The following is a 25,356-nucleotide window of genomic DNA, read 5'->3' as shown; positions in this document are numbered from 1 at the left end:
CATACTACTATGGGAAACTGTCCAGGGCACTGGGGAACTTTGACTACTCTTTTTGATAGGTGCCATGGGATTTTTTACATCCACCTGAGCTACCACCAAGTCCAGCAGATAGGGCCTCGGTTTTACATCTCATCCAAAGACATTACACTGAGGAGTGCTGCAGCACCTTTAAGCTGCAGTGCAGTGCCAGCAATTTATGCACCAGATGTGGTAACTGAAACTACAGCCTTCTGCATTAAAGGCAAGTATGCTGCATGTTGCACCACCGACACTGCAAAATGTGTACCATTTTATTTCTACAGGTTATTCCATGCTTTGTCATCTTTAATTGTTATTTAACTTGATCTGCATATTGGATTGACATGTAACAAATGTTAACTATGTCCTTATCCTTCAGTTAACACAAGGCTTTAAGTACCATTTTTTCCATTATTTCACCTGTGAATAATAACTGGCTGATGGAACTATAATTCCTCATACCACTACTATCCCCCTTGGTTTTTGCAAAGAAACTAAACTACAGTTCCCTTTCTATCCAAAGAGACACTGGGTTTTTTTGCAGAATTTTATGAACAGTCTTGACTCTAATGCCACTGACTCACCACCCAATTTTTAGATCTCTATTTGTAATCTTAGTGTTTCACAGTTCCAACAGATAGTTTCAACTGCTTTGGTTCTTCAAAGTGCTATTAAATGTCCATTTTTAGTTTTGAATTATGAACCCAGTTTCCTAATGGTGTTACCACAACATGAAGGGAGAAAGCATTTGCATTTCTAAATGATGCTTAACAGAAATGACTGTAAAATTTACCAGCTATACATATATTATTACAAATTGTGGGGAAAAAAATAAAAAACATTGTTAGTGTAATTTAATGATTGCATAACATAAAGGGATTCCTGCATTTATTAAAATTATTGTCTCCTTAAATCTGCTTCTTAAGACATAGGAGTATGCCCCTTTTCTAAAAGGATAAACAAGACATTAAAACATTTTTCAACTGTTTTTAGGATGAGAGTGATGCTTCCACATTCTAAAAGATAACATTTAAACAATTATTTTGCATTTGATTTAGGCTGTATTTAAGCTAAATCTTCTGGAAACATAACAGATACAAACTAAAATATTTTGACAGTAATAGCTAGTACTTCTCTGCCATGTCCCCCTTTCTATACCACAGATGACCTGCTGTCAGATCTGGATTAGGGAGAATGAGAGTTGTTGGCTGGTGATAGCTCATCCATCCTGGTGGGATGTAGGTGACCTTACTTACATCACTGGCAACACCTGCAAAGTAGAAATGAATCACACAGCAAGACCCTGATAGACGTACATGGCAAGTAGTGCATGACTTGGCTAGGAGACTCAGTATATGTGGTAGCATAAGAAGCACCTTCAGGAAACATCCCATAGTGTAGTACAAAAGCCATCCATGCTACAGGTTAGGATTCCCTGTAGGATCTGCAAGCAATCCTACTTTCCAGGGACTAGGACTGAACAGGCTGATGAGGCTGGCTGATCATGAAAGAAACAGGTTAGAGTGTTCTCGCCCTCTTTACTGAAGCCTGGCTGCCACCTTGATGATGGAGCTAATGGTTCAGTTCTTTGCTAGAAGTCACTGGACTGATCCTGTATATTATTTCAAGAGTTATAATATTAACGGTTTTAAATTTTAGAATCAACAAGATAAATAAAATCAGTGTTAATTATTACCAAAGTTAAGAAATCAAGCATGAGACACAGACTTTACATTTATTAACTTAAGAGTTTATAATTTAAAGTATTAATTACAGAAATAATATGTTATAATAATGTAATAATCTCAGGAGAATGTGCAACTTGGAGAGAGGCGTAGGAAGCACAATGTTAATTTAGCTTCTACACAAAATCACACAGCATTATTTAAATAACTGATTCAGAATCAGTGCCACAGTGAGTTATCAAAAGATGGTGGTTTTACACGTTAGGGAAAAAGAAAAAAACAAATGCATGATCTTTAGAGCAGTCTATGCAAGAGACAATGTTTAGTTGTTGAGTTATAAATCTGTCTTGTGAAGATAACTGCATCGTAATCTGTTCCAAGCATAACAGTTTTGTTTGAGATTTAACACTTGCCCAATATCCTGGCTGCTGTGGACAACCATAACCGGGTATGATGGTGTTGTGCAGATGGGAAACCTTGTTGCATGTATAACATGCAGTGTAAGGGAAATGCATAGTAGAATTCAGGGAAATGACTGCAGCTTTTAAATAGTTAAAAGTACATTATTATTTGAAGAATACTGCATTGGGTGTTTTAGAAACTGTCTGAAGGCATAATACAAATTGGGTGGATTTCAGAGAAGTGTGGGTTTGAAATTAATTTATCAAACAAAGACTTCATGAGGTTATATGACTAGTAAGGACTGATTAATACAACTTGGCCTGTTGTAGAAACTTTTAGGCAGAATAGTTTCTGAAGTTTTGAATTATATAGTACATTGGATAGCATGGTGTTACTAAATGCTTCTTATCAGTGATCTTATGGAAATAATATTCAATTCTATTACTTTGTAAGTCATAATACCTTTATAATCATACACAATATTTATCATCCAAACAAATGTTATTTGTTTCAAGCGCAAACTCCAGTGACTACCAACAACATCCCAAATAAGCTGGAAACTCGTTTTATTCTCACTCTGTTACAAAGCTTTGGAACAGAATTCCTTCAACACCACTGCTCACTGAAAATTCACACCAATTTAAATCTCTTCTACAGCTGCACATGAAAGTATCTTGGATTTGTTCCTGCTCTTTAACAACTGATTAATAGCCTCCACTTTAATATGCTACTTTATAACTGCCCCTGCTATGTTCTTCTAATCCAGGAATCTACCAGTATCCATTAATCTTCAACTTTTTTCTTATAGACAGTCACCAATCACCTTTCACACTTGACTCAACATCTAAATACCTTGAACCCATATTTCTACTACTATAGTCACTGGTATGTCTGTAGAAAATCTTCTCAAGCTGGTCTTTTATATTTCTCTTTGCCATTATTTTAACATTTAACCAGACAACATACTGCACGTATTTTTGACTTGTATAAAACTACTTTTCTAAACTCACTGAGATAAATGACTGCAAATTTCCTGTATATAACATGTAATGTGTTGCTTGTTTTTATATATGTTCTTTTCATCATCTTGCTTTTAAAACATTAATAAGATGTTATGGTTATAGAGGTGCTTTTGTTGTAAATTATAAATTATTTTTAGTTAATAAATGTTCATATGATGATGCTATTGGAATTGTTCTCCCCAGGTCTCTGTTGAAAAGGGGTTTTAAACAGTTGGACCTGCACAGCAAGCAAACAAACAAATACATACATAAATAAATATCCTTAGTGACAAATGGAAATTTCTATAGCTGACCAGATGGGTGACCCATATATATTCTCATATTATAAATGTGAAGCATTCCCACCAAAAGCCATCAGTGTTTCACATTCAGTGTATGAGTTGCATTAACTGTAAGAGATGCACATATTTGGGGGCTGCAGACAATAACAATAAAACATTTAGAAAAATATCTCAAACACCCTGCAAACAAGTGCTAGAGTGTGACTACAGTGTAGAACATTCATGAAAAAAGCTCAATAATCTTATTTCCTTGTGAATGTCTTAAAGCTTCACTTCAGGCTGATGGACGGATTTTGGAACTAAGGCTCTATGGCTAAATTAGGAAGACAGGAAGATCAACCTTGCTTGCTTTCTGGATATTGAAAGAGTCAAAAAGAAAAGATCCAATCTTAATACACATTAGATCCAAAATTCAATGTTCCATGTAGACAGGTATCAAATCAAAAAGGCATGCCATATATGTTAATTTATGAAAATGGAATGCGTGTACAATACACGTGGCAAATGTTATTACAATAAAAAATAATGTAAGGCTGATCTTGTTTAGAGATTTGCTAATACTGATTGTTCTGGGTCTATATCACATCAGTAAATGCTAAAAATAGTGAATGCTGATATATCAAACTTCAAAGTCTGAAAGCTAAAAAATGCGAAGGATGGATCAGCAAATTTTTTCCTAGGGAAAAAAAGCAAAAAAAAAAAAAACAAACAAAAAAAGTATACAGTTAAAATGAAGTGGGGGGTTTCACCCCCCCAACTTAAATATACCAACTCCGAGATTGCACCACAGTGGAGAAAACAGCAAAGGGTGGAGAACGGCCCAGCAAATTCTTTCCCATTCCTTTGCTGTTTTCAGCATTCGGACTTTGAAGTTCGATATTTTAGCATTCACTGATGTGATATAGAGCCACTTGTTCCTACTTGTGTTGGTTCATATGTGTATACTACACTAATGACCACAAAGGCCATTATAAAATCCAGTGTCACTTCCATCAAGAGGCCAGTCACTAGCAGAGTCTCCCAGGGCTCGGTACTAGTACCGCTGCTTTTTTTGCCATCTATTTATCTGAAGAGGAAGCAAGTGCTGACGATTCATGGCTGACTACATTTGCAGATAATTGCAAGCTGGGAGTTATCACTGACTTTCCTGCATTCTTCAAGAAGGCCTATTTCACACCAAGATATGGTGCAAGCAGTTAAAATGTTTTAAGTCCCTTTAGTCTTATACACGGGTCAGGCATATTTCTGTCAGCCACAGGAGAAGTTATGGGTAGCAATTAATAAAGAGCTGAAAGACTAGCTAGGAGGGGAAGATGGCAACAGTCAAGTGGGATAAACTGATTCTTTCAGTAGAACAGGGAGGATTGGGATTACCCAATTTGAAGGGGTATTTCAGAGTTACATAGTTAAGACTCCTATACATAACACAAGCAGAAATCTATAATTCAATGTGGAAAAGGATGTTTATGAAACATGGGGGATGCTCAAGAAACAAGTAGAGACTGGAATTTTGGATGCAGGCCTTTAAGGAGAATAACAATAATCATGCAGACTATTTTATCCACAAAGTAGCATAAAGTATTCTAAGAACTACACCAACATGGGAATGGAGAAAGGAGATTTTGCCGATAGGGAGGAGTGCAATTAGGGATACAGACAATAGGCAAGAAGGGCCAGAATTTATTGGAGAAAATTGGCAAAGTAACCAAGGTACTGAGAGCAAATAACTAGTAATAGAAATATGGTAGAATGGGAAGATGCCAAGAATTTATTTCGACTGCAGTTTAGAGATTGTCTTACCTATCAGGGATAGATATGAGAGTATAGGCAAAGAGAAAGAAATAGGAAGGTCCTAAATGAAAGACCAGCACTGGTAATGTTTTTTTATAGAATCTAGAACAGAATCTGCCATTAAAAAGGGAATAATTAGTCCAGCATATAAAATATTGCATAATAACTATAAGAATCAATCAGAGGAGGTTAGAAAGGATTGGGAAGAGAGACTGGATAAGCACTGCACAATAAAACAATGTGAGGATATATGTATATCTCCCAAATATGCAACAAAATCTAGAAGAGTTAGGATTTTTGCCTGGAGATGTTTACATAGATAATTTTATACCCCAAGTAGACTCCAGAGAATTTTTCCTCAGGCAGACAGTAAATGCTGGTGGTGTTTTGAAGAAGAAAGAGATAATTTGGAACATATTTTTCTGGGAGTACAGTGAGTTGGCAGACTTTAAGGATTCCCTGCAGGATGTACTGTTGGAGACACCATGTGGGCAGATTGATCCAATGAAGGAGATGATTTTTCTGAGATATGATACAGATCAGAATTGCTTAGACATGGGAAGGCCTTGCTCTGTCTAATAATGGTGGCTGCCAAAGAAGCAATTACTAGAAAATGGAAATCAAATCTAAACCAATTATCCTGGAAGTAGTGAATATAGTAACAGAGATAAACCAACTGGAACTGAGATCTTTAAAAAAGATTAGGAGCAAAATACATCGGAAAAATTGGAATTGTGGGAATAATACATACAAAGGAGGAATGAGGTCTAAAAGGTGGCAGGACTTAAGCTATAGAATGTTGAGTGAGAAATATTGGGTAGATTATAAGTGATGTGTAATGTTTGCAAGTGGGAGTGTGTTCATATGGTTTATGATGTAAAATGCTTGCTACTAGGATTGCGTCAGTGTGGTTAGTTTTCATTTATATAAATGTATGATTGCCTGTGTAGTAAGGATGGTTAATGAAGACGTTTCTTGTTTAAAAAAGGCAGGAATTGAATAACTTTTGTAATATTGCTTAGGTTATATGATATATAGCAATATATGTGAATTATAATGTTTATGTTAATATACTTTGATTACTTTTATATGAATGCAAATTTGCCTACATATCAAGTTATCAAGTGATAATTCAATAAAGATGTTTTAGAGGGGAAAAAATGGTGCCAGATCCATGGTCTTAAACTCAGTGCTTAGAAATGCATACTTTTATCCTTTGGGAAGTCTACCATCCTGGCTAATTACCATGTTGATAATACACCCCTAAGAATTTACTCAGTGGTCAGCGATCTGGGTATGCACATAGACAGCAGCCTTACCTTCGGCCATGTGTTCACAGTGGTGAGGAAATTCTTTATGTTGTGCAACTTATAAGTAAGGGCATGGCATCTAGGTCCAAAAGATGTCATTACCCACTATACTTTTGCCCTTGTCAGACCAGCATACCTGACCAAGCATATGCAGCAGCTAGAGTGATTTTGGAGGTTCCTTACAAAAAGAATACAAGGCATAACAAACCTGCCTTAAAGCCCTTTCCTTCTACTCAGTCTCCTACAAATTGCTGAGGGGTGATCTATGCCTGGATTACAAGGCATCCACAACCCCAAACTTACGACTCTACATATTCATGAGTCAAACAGTACCAGAAATACAAGGCCCAAGAACCTGAATTTTGTCTGACGTAAAAGGACATGCTGGAGACACTTATAGGAGTTCCAAAGATTGCCTCTTGAATGAAACAGGCTTCCCATCCACATGAAGTTAATTTCATCTATTATCACTTTAAGCCCTATCTAGACCAGTGGGTATAGAATATGAAATTTACACAGGGCTTGGCACCCATATCCCTAATGTACAGAGGTCTTACAAATGCCTGGCCCTCAATGTTCTATTTGGATACAGGACGTCATTGTTCTTTCGGGAAAACTAGAGGCCCCCCAGGACATGAGCCTAGTAACAATCTATGAATCACAGAATAAATCAGGTCGTGCAACTGAAATATGACCCACAAATTTGATTTATATAGGGAACGATTTACTGACTGCCTCTGTCCATCAGAGACAAAGGCACCAGACCAGAGGTAAATTTCCAGTTACTCATCTGTTGGTACAAGTTGTGCTTAAATAGGGAGAGTGCGGAAGTCTGCTTCAAATGCATGGGGATCCTGTTCCACAGAATGGAAATTCTCTGAGAAACATATCTGTCTCCTCCACATATTCTATTTATGCCACAAGCAACATTGAGTTCTTTTACTCTAGTAGTTCTGATGGTATTTGTTTTGCGGATATGCAAAAAGTTTATCAAAACAAGGTCCAGGGATACCTTGTATGCTAGACAAAGATCACCTCTTACAAGTCTGTATGATACTGAGTAGAGAGGCAGGGCTTTGAGGCAATCAGCTTAGGATATGGTGTTTGCTCCATGTATTCTTTTTGTAAGGGATCTTTGCAGGCATTCCAGTTGCTGCAATTGTCTGATCAGGTACATACCAAAGGGGATACTATACTCTATGAAGGATCTTATGAGGGCTGAGTATAGTGGTATGATGATCTCTCTGGACCTAGATGCCCTGCCCTCACTTTATAATTGAGCAACAAAGAAGGAATTTCTTACTACCTTGGATACATGTTGGTCAAAGGCTAATTTACTTCACAAGTTCTCAGATTCCTGACTAATGAATCAACTTCTAGAGGTGTTTGATGACATAGTTACCTGGGGTGGCCAACTTTGAAAACAGTACTACAATACATTTCTTGGTACTGAGTTTTATGTCACATTTTTGACGCCAAATTTCTATAGGGTGTTCTGATTTTGGGGGGGGGGTTAATGACTGCTCACAATTTGCAATTATATGTGAACTTCTTTAGCCATATGCCTTTGACATTGGCTTTGACATCCAAGATGTAGATGCCAAAGAGGACTGGGATTGCACAGAACCCTGTGGAACTCCACTGGTGACCAGCCTCTTTGTGGAGTTGGACTCACAGACACTAACCTCCCGGGTCCTTTAAGTGAGCCAGCTAGCTATCCAGCATGTAAACAAAGGTGTTTGTACCTAGTTCTGTAAGTTTGTGGTCAATGCCTAAGTGGGGTACTGTATCAAGTGCTTTAACCAGATCTAGGTAGGCAGTAAGAATAGTTTTTCCCTCATCCATTGCCTTCGTGTCCTTTTCAAAGATGTCCTTCAGATTCAGTAAACATGACCTTACTTTGACAAAGCCAAACTGGGATGGATCCAGTCTCTGGAGGTCTATGTCCTTATTGATAATTTCCATGATAATTCTTTCCATGCTTTTGCAAATAAGACTAGTCACACTAATGGGTCGATAAATTCCAGGATCTGTTGAAGGTCCTTCCTTATGTAGGGGAATGACCATCACAGTCCTCCACTGATACAGCACAAACCATGTTTTAAGACCATAGTTAAATCATGACTACAGACATCCTGACAAATTGTAATTTAGACTGTACAGGAGGCATCCTGGGATCTTTTCTGGTACCACCAAGGCTGTGTTCTTGGCTTTAGTGAGTGCAGCAAGTATCTGCTCCCTAGTTATAGTTGGCAGGACTTTGAGGGTATTTTTTGGGGGGATGGTTGGAGATGAGAGTGGGGTAAAGTTTGAATGGAATTTGTCCGGTAACAGGTTCACTATATCACCAGCAACATTGCTGTGTGCTGCCCTTGAGGTTTCTGACATAGCTGAAGAAGTCTGGTTATCTTTCACCTGGGAGGCTATCTTAACCTCAAATCTGCCTTTGCTTGACTTAATTAGCCCTCTGGTTGCCTATTTAGACTGATTACAGATGCTTCATCTTTATGGGGATTACACTTCCTGATTTTTGCAATAAGTTTTTTTCTTTTGAGTGCATATTCTGTTTAATTTGTGATGCCACCATAGTGGTTTGTGTCCGAGTCTGTTCTGGGCTTACTTCTGGTAGGTATAGCAGCCTTTATGCAGACATTGACATGGTTATGCAAAGTTTCTGAGAGCGATTTAGCATAGACTGCTGTGTTTGTGGAGTTTGGAGGGACATTTTAACAAACCATCATTTAATAAAAGGTAATTTTTCTTGGAATAGTTCTTAACTTATCCACTCCAATGAAGCTCAGTAAGTTTGCACTGTAACTTCCAATGGGCAGAGCCTAAGCCTTTTGACAGAATCAAATTATGTCCTCACATTTCAAACAAATGTCTATATCTCTGGAACCATAGGGTTTATGAAGGAAGTATAAATAGCAAACCCTTCAGCACAAACTATTTTTATAGTGGAAGTATTCCTTAGGTTCTAGGTCTTAAACTGAATTTTATAAGTCACAGTAAACACAGTAGCTATTACATTTGCAATATTTTGTAAACAACTTACAATATCTCAGTAACTACTCTAGTTACACACATACTGTCACCAACATTTTATTCATCCAGGTGAGAGCTTTCATATGAGGCTAAGGAGTTCTGTCTCTGTTACTTGTTTTTTGAGATATTTAGAAAATTTGTGAGAATTATATCTATATAAATTAATATCATAAAAGCAACAGTTAATATCTTTTTACCTGCACTAGACCAAGGTCAACATTAATGCAGTTGAGTTTGCCATTGTGTAAGCTTTAAGATGAAATATTTTTAAACCTTGTACATAGCATATCTTTGGAATTATTGATGCGAATATCAATAAGCAATAGTTGATGCCTAGAGGTGTCAGTAAGAGTTAACTGCAAATGCATCTGGAGGCATCACTCGGATGTAATAAGTTAAGCATTACTGGTTTTAATGGAACTATGGAGTTAATTTTGATTTTGAATGACACAACTTTATGATTGGACCTTAATATTTAAGGGTGTTTGCACTGATTATGTCTAGGAATTTCTGTGCCTGTAGATTTGAAGTCATGTAGGATTCTCTGTCTGTAAAGAGGCAATAGAAGTCTCCCATGAGTAGGGAGTTAAGTTGGATGCTAAGTGTCTCCTGTAGGTCCAAGCATGCATTATGAGCTTCTTGGGACATGGAGGGTGACCTATAGCTGGTTAGGATATAGTATTGGATTTTGTCTTTGATGATCTGCATTTGGAGGAAGTCCAGCACATCATCCTGTTTGATCACCCTAGACGTGTGCTTGCTACTGATGTACACTGAAACATCTCAACCTTTAGCCATTGTCTGTGCATCTACTGGTCTAAAAAAGGCATGGAAGGCACTGAAACCTTGCACTGCTCGGCTGTTCTCTGCCACTTTAAACCATGTCTCAGTAACTGCACTGATGTCTATATTATTGAGTGTGAGGAGGACTTAGAGGGAATGAAGTTTTTTTATTTAGGCTCCTTGCACTGACAAGTAACACCTTGAGGGTCAGTTGAGTTTGCTATGTTGGTAACTTTGCCAATTTGTCACTGCCTAAAAAAGGCAGGATGGGGGTGGGTAAAGTTTTAGACAGTATTTAAAAACCTTGAAGAGAAAGGTGCAGACCATCCTTGGCAAAGCAACATGGTCTGTTAACCAAGTCCTGCCAAGCTGACAAATATTGGATCCCCTTAGAATGACACCAGAAAGACAGTCATTGAAATCAATAACTTTTTGCTCATATTGTGGTATCATCCTTGGTGATGGTAACATGCTGCATAACACTAGGCACATACCAGACTGAAAAACATAGTCTGAAACTTCCAGAACGTCTCTTCATATAGTCTAGGGAGGTAATCTCAGGTCATTTATACCTACATGGACTATGATGGAATCATACTGCTAACCATGGTGTAATGACTGTGTGTGTGTGTGTGTGTGTGTGTGTGTGTGTGTGTGTGTGTGTGTGTGTGTGTGTGTGTGTGTGTGTGTGTGTGCGATTTTGCAGATCTGCAGATCCTGGTTCCAGATAACCAACTGACCGTTCTCTTCTCCTTGTTCAGCCTGGTCAGAGGGGCATCAGTATATCATACAATGGAGTGCCCAATGACGACAGTCCTTGGAAGTGTGCTTGTTTAGGGGTTTAGTGCTTGGGCTCCGCTGAGACTGACAATATGTGTGATGATAGGTGGTATTTATTTCTGAGTGCCTTTGGACTTGGTGAGGCATAGCTTCTACAGCACGTGATACTTATTGATCGAGAAGCTTGCTTTTCAGTGTCTCAGAATGCATTAGTCTATATATGTGTGTTGCAGGCTATGTGTTTTACACTTTTCCATCTGAAACACTCCCTCAGCAGTCTTTTCCTAACTGTTAGATATCCTGTTCACCATCCCTTAATTTATGAGAGCACTTTTGCCTTTCAGTTTCCTATCTCACCTCAGTGCTAAGTCAGATAACATGTCTACTATGCAGGTACAGGCGCTCACCCTGCAGTGTTCTCTCATGAACAGAATGAATGTCTTTTGCATCATCCTCTTCTAAACTGATACCTTCCTGTGCAAAAATCTTCTAAAATTATGAAACACATCTATACAGGTCATCTTATGTCTAGGGCTGAGAAGTGCTATATTAGCATTATCGTTTGTTTTCTAACTTCCCATATGAAGTAGGAACCACTTACTCCTAAATTTCTGTAGTTGGATTAGTGACCAAAACCTTTGCAATTAAATATCAGAGAGTAAGTTGGACATTTCTGCCATACTGGAAAAGTATTCCATTTAACAACATTCACTATTCTTGAATTAAGGCTTTATAATCTACCTTCACATCTTACTCACCTTTGTTGTCTATTTCCTGATAACTCATACTTCTGTATTTTTCTGTATGCAAGACTTGGTTAACTGTCCTAAAGTTTATATCTTCACAGACAGTCTGCTGCTTAAAACTGTCATTAGGTCCAAGGTCATCACAATCCTCAAATATCATTATTCTTCCTGACCATTTACTGGGTTCCAAGTGGAGAAAGACAAAATCAGTAAGAAAAGGAGAGTAGTATTGCTGGAACTGAATTCATCCTCAAGTCTTGGTGAGCACCATTACGAGGTGGACACTGTTTTCACAAAATGTTATCAAGACAACATGGGCATATAGATATAGCATTTTATATAGCATGTATGATAGACTAAGGTAAGTTAAAACAATAAAAAAAGACAGTTGAGTGCATAGGTCCTAGGACAGAAAAGTGACCGATCCTGGTATATGCATTGGTGCCAGGACAGGAAAAATGGCAGTGTAGAATTCTCAAGACATAGAAACATTCCTACAGTGGGAAGGGCCAGGCTCAAGATGGTCCACAAAAATCACAAAAACTGACAGTCTCATAAAGGGCCAGGAATATAGCAGAGTGGACTATTGAGGATGAGTAGGAAATTATGTACTGTTACTAAATGCAAGAAACTCAGAATTCCACACAGACCATATTCACAGAGATTGACTTCGAAATTAAAGGAAAGAAAAATACTTTCGCCTGAAAAAGGGCCAAAAGCTTCAAATAATAAAAAATTATTAATAAAACAGATCCATAAAACAAACAGAAATTTTGGGCTGCCTGGAAAGTGAAGCAATGGTTTTGCTTTTGGCTTTGCATAAATATTGCACCATATCAGATCTCTTTCTTTTATGGATACAACAGATCCATAAAATATTACATAGACAAAGAAACTTGGGTCTATTTTATTTGAATGAAAGTTCAACATGTCAGTCGCTAGAAACAGCAAAAATGCCTATAATCAAATCCTGTGTTGTGGGGGGGGGGGGCTGTGCTCCCACACCCCCACTAATTATATATACCAACTCTGAGATCACACTACAGTGAGGAAAGGGCAAATTTCCCAATCTTCACTTTACCAAGATCTCACAAAACAGACATTGATTATTGGCATTTTCGCTGTTTCTAGCAATCGACATTTTGAACCTTCGTTCAAATAATATAGACCCAGAAACTTTAGGCTGCCTGGAAAATGAAGCAACAGAGGAAGTGTAAAAATATAAACAACAGAACCAAGGGATTTTTGGAAGGTATAAAAAAAACCCCATCAAGATGGGAAAGAAAAAAAGTGATCTGAGATGGTGCAATATTTATTCAAAGGAGAAACCCAAACGAATCAATAAAAAAGCTCCAAAGATATTTGAAAAGAAATCCAGGCAAAAGCATCTGGATATAAAAAAATTTCACAGTACAAAAATAGGATAAACAGAAAATGTATAACAAAGGATTAGTAAAGTGGAAGTTAAACAAATAGAAATGGATTATCTGTGAAGTAACAGATTTAACGTTGAAAATCCAGCACAGATAATGTCACAGCATGATGGAAAAATATGCCCCCAAATTAAGGAGCATCAAGTGGACCAGAATGTATCTTAAGAAAATGTAAGGACATCGGAAAGAAAAAAAGCTCCGGTATGGTACAATATTTATGGAAAGCAGAAAGCAAAATTAATCAATATGAAAAAACAGCACCAATGATATTTGAAGAGAAATATAGGCAAAGGAACCCACCCAGTCATGGCAAATTTCATAATGCAAAAAATAATAAAACAAAAAGGGAAAGTAAAAAGCAGGATTAGCAAGGAAGAAGTTAAACAAACAGAAGTTGTGCTTCCCATTCTATATGGGTTACCTAAAATACATAAAGATCACTTGCATCCCCCAATGAGACCTACTGTGTTTGGGAGGAAATGGGTAACTGAGCCCATTTCTATCTCCTTAGAAGAACAATTAAAAACCCTTGTTAAAAAATCTTCAAAGTTATGTTTGTGATACTAATGACTTTTTAAAACAACTTTATCAGTGGCAATCTGTGAATGAGACTGCCAAGTTTATTTTTGTAACAATGGATGTCAACTCATTGTATGGGATACAGGCTGTGAGAGGATATTTATGTAGGAACACAGCACTCACGAATGGGAAAATAAAATGATTTCTGTTCTCTTAGAAGTTGTTCTAACAAGTAATGTTTTCTTGCAGCTGTACCATCAAGTATCGGCTGTTGCTATGGGTATACCAATAGCAAATACTTATGCTAACATAGCCCTATACGAATGGGAGAATATACATGTATTTGGTTTACCAAATAACTATACTGATAAAATTCTATTTTACAAATGCTTTGCTGATGACATTTTTTTTTGGTTTGGATGGATGATGGAATTGAACTACATGAATATGTTAAATTCTTGGAAGCCACTACAAATTTTCTGAAACTTAAGTTGAAATATTTTAGAGCACATATTTGTTTTTTGGATACATCACTTAAAAATACTGATGTGCTGAAATCAACAAATATCAATAGGAAGGAAATTCAAGCTAGCAGATTTCTCCATAGTTATGGTATGCATCCTGGTCATGTTTTTAAAGGGATCGTTAAAAGCCAATATATGAGCGAGTAGACTGTCTACAGATGCAACATTATGTAACCAGCAGTTCAATATGTTAAGGCAAGAATTTCAGATGAGAGGTTATGATGAAGGTCTTTTGAATGAAGAAACTGTGTAACTAATGACAGAGATGGTACAGCTAAACCATATTTTTTGTCAGAATATCCACAGACAAACCAAAATCGTATTAACACTAAGTTTAGGTACATCATGACATATAGTGCTAATACTACTGATGTTACTGATATATGGAGAAATTGTGACAAACTAACTGATATGCAGTAATCATGTAAAATAATAGGTACATCTCTCAGCTTTACTTCTTAGAAATGCTCTAACCTGAAACAGAAAATACGCTATAAGGAAATGCATGAACTGAAGGATCAATCCACTATAATTAATAGAAAAGGTACTGTGCCATGATATAATTATGTTTTACTTTTGAGCACACACGTACAAAGCATACTTATGAATTGGACTGCTTTACTACTTGTAACACAGAAACGCTGGTTTATTTAGCTGTGTGCATGACATGCTTAGTGCATAAATCTAAAAGAAAATTTATAGAAAGAATTTCTGAACATCTTTCAGAAATTAGAAGGAATATACTTACTAATTCTTTGGCTAAGCATATTCATGATAATGGTATAGACTATGCATTTAGATTTAGAGAAATTCAAAGGATATTTTTTAAATTAAGAGGTGTTGATCTTGTAAATACAAATGAACTAGCTGAATACAGGTTGATTTTTACACTACAGGCTGACCGTGCAACCTGGATTAAATGCTTCAGTTAGTTTAAAACCTATATTAAAACAAAAACAAATGAAGTGAATGCTGCTACTGACTGCCTGTATCTGTTGTGCTTTTTAAATTTCTTTTGTATGTACTTTTTAAATGTGTTGCTGTGTCTTTAAGCTTTAGGCTCTCTGTATAACAGGCTGAGCTCTGATTGGGTGATGGGATCATGTTTTGTATTTAAAAACTCTGTATTTCAACTGTGTTTTATATGCATTGAAAAAAGGACTGTTCCCAAAAGCTCTGCTATTTGTATTTGGATTAATAAAAGTGAGTTTTTTTATTTCTGGTGATTAGATCAGTTTTTTGTTTTTACAATGAGTTTCATTCTAACATATTTCTATGTGACATCTATGTCAAATATGTCATTATACAACGACCCCCCATTAATATTCCAAAACATGCACACTGATTGGTCAACGTGCAAGTTGTAAATCAGAGTTATAGTAATGGAAAAAGGTCCGGTCGCCCGGACTTTATCCATTAGTATAACTCTTTTTTTTTTACAGCAATGGAGAACGCAAGATCTCCGTTGCTTTTTACAATCTGTCTCGCTATGTTAAACGAGTTTAACATAGCGAGACACTTTAAAAAGCAACGGAGATGTTGCTTTCTTCGTTGACTTTTTCAAAACTGTCTCGCTATGTTAATTGGGTTTAACATAGCGAGACAGCTTTAAACAAAGCAACGGGGATTCTCTGTTGCTTTTTTTAAAGCTGTCTCGCTGTGTTAAACTCGTTTAACATAGCAAGACAGGTTGTAAAAAGCAACGCAGATCTTGCTTTCTCCGTTGCTTTTGCCAACAGCTCTGATGTACTGTGTAAGTATACTCATGTGCAGTACATCAGAACTGCCGCAGAATACCAGACAGCTGGGGAAGAGCAGCAAGGCGGCATTATACAATGCTATTATTTAAGAAAAGTAGTTATTTTTTTCTTAAATAATGTCATTGTATAATAGCAATAACCCACTTCTGGGTGTGGGTAATGCTGGATTTACCCATGGTTGTCTTTGTTTGGCCACTCGGGCTTCGCCCTCATGACCAAACCACACCAACCGTGGGTAAATCCAGCATTACCCACACCCAGGTGTGGGTTATTGCTATACTATTTCTGGTTAGATGTCCCTGCATTATGTTTGACTTTGCTCAAATGTGTTGCAACAGATTGACAGTTATCTGTGAAACCCTGGTGATCATTGTAGCATTTCGCACAAATACATGGACTGGAGGTGCTCTGCTTGAAACAGAATTGTTATCAATATTCTCTTACAAGGTTTTCTGGCCAGAAACAATGTTGCTTTCTACAAAACCTAGTTTAGACATGCTGCGCAGCATTAATACGCATTTCGCACTGCTGCTCCTTGGAGGCTCCATGTGGAACCTAAACAGAGTTTATTGAATCCCACGGAATGTCTTGAATCAGCCCACCAATCAAGTAAACAAACAAACAGCACAATATTCTAAAGCATTCTCTAGCAGAGAAAATATTGTACATCTTTCAAGTAAAAATTAATAAAGCATATCAAGAAAAACACAACTTTCTAAAATATAATAGTTTTCATTCTTCTGTTACATTATGAATTAAAAAAAAAACACAACAATGGTCTACACTGCAGCAGCAGAAGGGTAAGGAACAGAGCTTCAGCACTATCAAAAGGCACATTATTAGGATATTAAAGCAAGTATGGACATGAAAGTGAAATTCACCAATGATGATTTCATAAGAATTTGTCTACGGCTACTCAAATGTTTTTACCATTATCTGCTTAATTCCTGCCTTCTGCTTTAGTCTACTCACCCTGAGCATTGAAAGAACAATGGAATGTATACAGTAGTCGGATGAAAGAACAATGGAATGTATACAGTAGTCGGATGAAAGAACAATGGAATGTATACAGTAGTCGGATGCTGACTACTTTTATTAACAGACACAGAGATAAAGGATCATGCTTAGAATCAAACAAGTTTAATTTTCCTTTTACTTCTGAAAAAAAAGAATGCTTCTGTTGGCATGTTCTTCAGTGAAAAATCTTTCTAAACTGCTTAGAATGTACCACATCAATGCGACACCACCAACTGGGTTATATTTTATCTGTTGTACCACACTTAAAGCAATACATCATCTATCCATTCCTAAAACTATGACTATTTCTAGCCTTATCCTTAAAACATCTCCAACAGATATATAAATCTCCTATTCAGCATGCCAACATAATGCCCAGCAACAACAAATGTTACACCCATAGAAACACACATGCATACCAACTTTTTGATGTTACAGCATGCCTAAAAGCTGTTCAGAACACAAAATGTTAATATGAACAAAATATAAACAAAAATGATTACCCATATTTAACACACTTATGCTCAAAAAATAAGAATGTACACAAACTGCAAACTTTGCCTCATGAATGCTATACACTGCTTCATATGATCAAAGTGGTTAAGTATGATAACTTTTTGTCATAATGGCAGAGATATATGGTTATACATATAGTGCACAAAAAGCAATCTCTTTAGAATACAAAATACAGTTGGCATTATAAAATAAAAGCTACAAACACACAAAATAAGCATTTTTGAAGGAGGACAAGCCAAATGGCAAGTCCACAACCCAGTGAGTCTAAATATTCTGAATGAGGACAGCAAACCTCAGGATAAGATATCTCCACATCCTTAACATTCATGACAACAAACATATGTCATACATGCTATGTATATGGGTTCTGTTATTTCACCATGATAAAATGACAATTGAAAATGTTGTCAATAAAATGAACATGCTACCTACTGACAGCCTCAATGTGCGTATTTTGCTTATTAATAGTCAGGAACAATACTATACACCCATGTTACATATGACTCCATCTTGGAAAATCTGGACTACCTCAGCCCCATTCCTCTCTTCCAATGTATGCTTCTACCACTGCTGTGTATCTAACATTTGTAATTCTATTTGAATAGTTTCTTAATATGTTTCTGTTTGTGGTTTCCTTTTTTGGAAGACTGAAGTGTTTACCAGATTTTAAAGCTTCTTGCGCTTCTCACAGCCCTTCTGCGGTGGCTACATTCTGTGTAACATTAATAAATGTGTACAACTTACAATGCTCTAAAACTTAGCATTTCTTGATTTATTGTATCTGAGTTTTGCAGAACATAGGAGCAGGTAAAGCTCAATGCATTACAAAGAATTTGATGACGTCTCTCCCATCATAACCCAGCTGTTATTTATTCACAATGTCAATGTCAAGAATCAACTCGAGCTTTGTGAATTTCTTGGCATGTATGTTTCAAAGTATATACACTGGTTAAGACTTGAGTGCAAATCATAATCCATTATATTCTGCATGAAATAGTATGGATCTAGGCACTAGTTTTTATTTGTAGATTGTAATGAATTTCGATGAAATAATATATAAAATCAGAATGTTGAACTAGACAGTAAGATTACAACATACAGACTAAATATTAAATATTTAAACATGCTTGTTATTCTACAAATATATTATAAATATTGCAATGGGATAAAAATAGTCACCTGTGACTCTTTTAAGAGGAGGTTTAATCTTTAATATTGTGTTCTGCAACAGTAAACATTTCTAATTCAATCACTTACATGCACTGAGCTTCTACATGATTTATATCTAAAGGTATAGTCAATGTTCCATACAAACACTGCACATGTCCATAACTTTTCTTTTAGAACATACATGACTGAGAAAAGGTTTATATTTCTTCCATTTTTGGAAAGAGTTGCAATTTTATGAGGAAACAAAAAGGCAATAAATACAGTATGGAATATCAGAGAGCAAAGAGGTGATTGTGAATAATAAAAAAAGAACAACTCCTCACTGCCTCTAACTCATGGTTATCACAGGTAAGGCTAATGACTTACCACATTTTGGAACAGTGCCAGGATCCTTTTCATGACCTCCACATTGCTTATTTTGTAGACCTACAGCACAGGAAAGATAAAGAAATAATCTATGAATAACAAAGTGCCAAGCATTTAGAAATATATATACATCTGTAGCAGTAAATAAAAACAGAGCTAAGGTCTTTAAAACTGGTAAATATTTCTAGTTTAACTTGATAAAATGCTGTCTTTTTACAGATCATCATGCATATTTTAGCCATAAACTCTTTCACAGCAGTAGGGATTTTACATTCAAGTTAAACAGAGTGGTAATGGAATTAATGTCTGAAAGCGTAAATTAATATGTTTATGCAAATTATGAGAAAAAATGTTTCCCACCAAAAAGTGACTATAAAGGTTGATTTACTAGTGCTATTAAAAGCTCTCATACACTACTGTTATATCACAAAGGATATTATTTAAAAATATGAGACTACAGATTCAACTGCATAGGGAATGGTGTATAACAATTTTCCAGAGATTTCTCATTTTGGATGGATGTACTTATGGGCTTCTAAATAAGTATAGAAGTCTTGGATGGCTAACGATTGATCCCAAAATACTGAAAGCCAAAATAGTAAAAAAAACAAGCCACTTGTGTTTTTTGGAGGGGGTCAAGCCCCCTGCTCCCATATTCAACCACACTCCCTGCTAACTTTAAGTTATTTATTTAGTTAGTTAGTTATTGACATTTATTGACCAGGAAAGTCCACTAGGTCAAAAACCCATTTTCAGTGGAGGCCCTGGGAGCAAAGATCCAAATTACAGTAAAGATTATACAAAGAAATACTATTTACAATAATAAGGAGATACATTATTTTTATACAATTTTTTAATTAGTAATAAGCAAACTAAGGTGTTTCATACAACTGGGATAGATGTTGGTGTTGAGTATACCATAGTCCGACAGCATATTGTGCACTGTAAAAACAACAGTTTATGTCAATCTGTTATTTTACGCACTTTGATAGAAGAGAGGATTAGAAGTTAAAGCCATTGTTTGTGATAGACGAGACAGTAAAAGGAGATGCAGATTAGTTGTGCAGAAAAATTTATGAATATTACAGGGTCGGGTGGAGTCAGTCAGGAACAAAAGATTTAAGCTGTACTGCAATATATACCAACTCCAGTACTGCGCTAGAATGGGGAAAAAGGCATTTCCTCAATCCCCACTCTGTACAATCTTGCAAGGACTTAATACCGACAGAAGCAATCTAAGTGTTAAACACATTCGAGGATTACAAACATTAAATTATATGGAGTGTTCCTGTGTGTATGTATATATATATATATATATATATATATATATATATATATATATATATGTATATATATATATATATATATATATATAGGTTTACTATCAAGTATCTGAAAGTCATTCATAAAGTCAAAAGTAAAGGTGCAAACGTTCATAATTGTAAATGGAAATCCAATCACCTCCAAAACATAAACAGGTAACTTGCATTCACAGTTTTGCTCATCGCCATTTCAACTGGATCACAGTATAATATTGATCAAAAAAGTACCCTTTTTCCTCACTGTAGTGCAATCTCTGAGTTAAAATATATAATTAGCAGGGAGTGTGGGGGCTGCAGGGTGGCTTGCCCTCCTGCAAAGCAGTATAAATATGTATAACTTGTCAAGAGTTTATTTCCCACATAGTGAGTGGCACAAAAAATGCTGAATGTCAATTCCTGTCTTCATAAATGATTTAACGTTCAGAGCAGTTGGCATGGCAGTTTCTGATGGTTTGGTTCAGTGATGTGAACATTCGTGAATAGGGTTTTCATGAAATATATATATATATATATATATACATAAAACTAATCTGCATCTCCTTTTACTGTCTCGTCTATCACAAACAATGGCTTTAATGGCTGGGGTTGCATGGGGCTTATCCTTCTGCAAAAACACTGGGCCAGGATGTGATTAGGTTTTGCCAATATTTTGTGTTTAGTTATATAGACACAAACATGCAGAAGTCAGACTGATATTAATTTTAATTCATTTGTTGTAATCCTTCTCTTAGCTTCTCCCTACACTTAGACAATACAAGAAAATAATCACACTGCTTGTCTGGGCTAACAAAATCCCCCCTCCACTTATAAACACCCATATTTGCAATACAAAAATGCACTTTTCTACTCCAAATAGAATACGGTTTTCCCTTAATAGAATACACCTCAAAACAAAATTACACTCTTTCAAACAATCGTCAATTAAGTATTGTGGGTGGGAGGTTTGGCATAATGGTCAAAGTCTTTGCCTCATAGGCACAAGGTACAGAGTCTGATTCTCACCTTGGGATATTGGCTAGGCTTAAAATGGTCCTTCAGGGCAGTTAGCACAGTATTCACCTATGACCCTTCAGCTAAGTTCATCACAAATTCTCAAATAAGCAATGCAAAACACTACAGAAAGCTTTCATGTTCTAAAATAAGTGACCATGCTGAAATGCTGAGGGATCATAAAAATCCATTCATAGACTATATTTTTCTGAGGTTATGATCCTTCTGTTGAAGAAGATTATATAACTCCATTTATTTTATTTTATTTTCCATCAATTGTGCAGTAAGACTAATTAGTTTTATTCAGTATCATCTTCACATCTTCTTTTTAGGCAAGGCTCAAAAGACAAACCCACCGCTGTAAATAGCACAAGTAACAAAAAACTGAGGGTAATGCTACTCAATGCTAATGCTACTCAATACCAGAAGTCTAAACCTCAAAATGCATGCACTCGAGGCACTCCTCAGTATGGAGAAAATCGATATATGTGCAGTAACAGAAATCCAGTTTAAGGCTCCAGAGAGCACCCCAGCACTACCAAGCTACAACTCATACCATACATCTTGGCCACAGTACCCGGACCAAAACACAAATGGTGGGGGCGTATACATATTCATCAAAGATACCCACACCTCCAGGTTAGTGGCACAGCATGATGCTTCAGAGATAATCCACATGCATATAACGGGCAAAACTGCAATTCAAATTATATCTTGCTACAGATCACCCACCATGTCCCAGGACCCCCATTCCACATTTCTGAAAACACTGGGAAACAAAGGTCCTACCAAACACCCTAATATTGGGTGATTTCAATTACCCAAACATGAACTGGGAGAACAACTCAAGTACAAACTCCCTTGCCCAACATTTCCTAGAATTTATAAACTCAAATGCCCTGTATCAACTGGTCAACACTCCCACCAGAGGTGACAACATATTGGACCTTGTCATCACCAACATGGGCGACCGGTGTTCCACACCAGAGGTCAACCCCTCGCTGGTTAGATCTGATCATAAACAAATCACTTTGGATATCCACATTCCGCCCCCACCCCCAGACAAGGAAACCACAGTGAACAACTTTTCAAAAGCAAACTTCATGTTGCTTAAGACTGAGGTGGAAAGTTTCAAAGGCTAAAGGATAATGCTGTCCAAGCTGCAAAATCCTTTACAAATGCATTCTAAGGGCACCTACAAGAATGCATGGATCGTGCTATCCTAAGCAAAACCAAGACTCACTCCTCCAAGAAAAGGAACCCAGTCTGGTGGACCCCTGACAAACAAGCTATACAACAGGAGGAGGAAACTAGTACAGAAAAGTGTAAAATGCCAAGAAGGGAACACAACCCTGATCAGTATCAGCAAGAGATGACGATCCCTCATAAAATCACCCAAGGTGAGCTTCGAAAGAAAAATTGCCAAGGACTCCAAAGATAACCACAAGGCATTCTTTAGCTATGTCAAGAATCTAAATGGCAGTGCTCGGATCTGCTCGGGGTTAGTGCAGAATGGCACAAAATACATTGAACTGACCAATATCACCAACATCCTGGCAGACAGGTTCAGTGCAAACTTCACCCCCCTCTCACCCTCAAAAGGGCCCATAACCATACCAAAAGAATGTACAGCCCCTGAAATCACAGACACTCAGGTTAAAATAGTCCTCTCCAAAAAAAACACAGCATAAATGGGACTGGACGGTGTCCCAGGCTGCATCCTACATGAGCTCAAAGACGAACTAACCCCTCACCTAAACACACTGTTCAAACTCAGCCATTCCACAGGCTACATACACATAGAGTGGCACACAGCAACGGTTATTCCGCTCTACAAAGGTGGAGCCACAACAGACCCCGGGAACTATCGACCTATAGGCCTGACTAGCTTGGTCTGCAAGGCTATGGAGTGCGTCATCATGGAACTCATTAACAGAGACATTGGGAACCACCAAACACTGGACCCTACCCAGTTCAGCTTTGTTAAGGGCAGATTATGCCTCCTAAACCTGGTGGACTTTTTTGAGGCAGTTAACAAGGCTATAGATGAGAGAAATGTGGTACACACAGCCTACCTAGACCTTGCAAAGGCCTTCAACACCATTCCCCTTTCTGGTATGATAGACAAACTCACCAGCCTTGACATAAACACCTACGCCACAACATGGTTTGCCAACTGGCTCATGGACAGAATCCACATAGTGAGAGTTGCAGGAGCTAGGTGCAACTCTAAATCGGTTAAAAGTGGCATTCCCCAGGTCTCAGTCCTAGGACCCCTCCTATTTGGCATAAACTTCTCAGAGGTACAGGCAAGCACAGGAGGACTATGGCGGACCAAGTTTGCAGACGACTGCAAACTAGGGGCTATAACTGACTCTCTGGCTGACACAGACATCCTCCAAAAGGGTCTCACTGAGACGGATACCTGGTGTCAAAATCATGGCCTCAAGCTAAATGCCAAAAAGTGCATAGTCATCCCCTTTGGAAAAAACAAAGTACCCACAAATTACCACATAGCTGTTAGTCCCCTAAATACAGAAAACGTAATAAGGGATCTGGGGACCCAAGTAGATAGTAATCTCTCCTTTGATAATCACATTGCCAAAGTGGTTAGAAAATCCTTCTGTGTGGCCCACCTAATCACAAAAGGGTTCGCATCCAGAACAAGAGAGGTCATTGTGCCCCTCTACTCATCAGACCCATCATAGAGTACAATGCCCTATTTGGGATGTACCTTACAAGACACCTGCAACAGCTGGAAAGACCACAGAAGTACCTCACCAAGAGGATCACTGGCCTCAAACAGATGCCCTATGCAGCTCAAATGAAGAAACTCGAACTATATTCGGTCGCATACCGCCTACGCGGAGGTGATCTCTGCCTGACATACGAGGCCATGTCCAATCCTGAACTGATGGACATGCTCCACCTAAAGAAAACCTTATCCCCTTGAGCCTTACATTCAAGGGATCTAAACCTCACCATAACAATAAATAGGACATGCTGGAGGGATAGATTCCTGTCCCAGAGACTTCCCATGCTTTGGAACAAGATTCCAACCTGCATTAGACAGAGCTTCTCGCTAACACTCTTCAAGAGAAACCTTGACGAGTGGATGGGAAGCAGAAAGTTTACTCTGGGATCACTTCAGTGGCTCTGCTGGACAGAGGCACAGGGAACTAATCTAAGGGGATGGCGAAAGCCAACACATTCTGGCAAGGCTTATAAATGCCTTCGGGCAGATAGCCTTGTACCTACCTATGAAAGTATTATTTAACAATTTTATATTATGTAAAGAAAAAACATGTTTTTGACTATAACTCTGATAGGCCTACTTCTTTATTACTTACATATTAAAAACACTCATGCCCATTCAGACAAATAGAATTTAATAATGTTCTTAAAATCTTACATATTTTGATTAAACAGGGTTTACTATTAGGTGAGAAGAACAATGCAATATTAATAAAAGCAAGTTAACACTTTAATTGACAATTCCAATTTCTGAAATAGTCCTTTTCAGTTTGGATAGTGAAAAAAAGTACTTATTCAGTTAACTAATCTTATTTACTTGACGTTCCTGAACCTCAAGTTGCCAAAAAATATTCCTGCTAATCTAAATAAGGAATGATAGATACTGTCCAAATCAAGCAGAGCCATATACGAGACAAAACTAGCCCACCCAGAGGAAGTGTAAAGAATAAGCCTTCAATTATGTTAAACATGTCAGAAACAAAGTCCAGTCCTGTGCAGAGCTAATAGTACATGTTATCACAGACTGAGACCCAGAGAACACATCCAATCTTCTAGCTAACAAATTTAGCGTATAAACCTCATCCCTTCTCTCCTCCAATGTTCTCAGATCACATACATACA

At 37.3% G+C, this 25,356-nt stretch overlaps 1 long non-coding RNA gene across 1 annotated transcript in view; it reads right to left on the bottom strand.

Annotated features, from left to right (window-relative positions):
* The window catches only part of LOC122789956, a 1,068,191-nt gene that overhangs the window by 371,935 nt on the left and 670,900 nt on the right, over positions 1 to 25,356 (bottom strand). Inside the window, exon 2 of the long non-coding RNA XR_006362893.1 lies at positions 19,169 to 19,228. This is a non-coding gene — a long non-coding RNA (uncharacterized LOC122789956). The remainder of the gene's footprint in view (positions 1 to 19,168; positions 19,229 to 25,356) is intronic.

Source organism: Protopterus annectens, chromosome 15.part0 (genome assembly GCF_019279795.1).
Source record: "Protopterus annectens isolate FY-2018-M chromosome 15.part0, PAN1.0, whole genome shotgun sequence".
Lineage (NCBI taxonomy): Eukaryota > Metazoa > Chordata > Ceratodontiformes > Protopteridae > Protopterus > Protopterus annectens.
The sequence above is the reverse complement of the archived record's forward strand: the minus strand, read 5'-3'. Positions and strand labels throughout refer to the sequence as shown.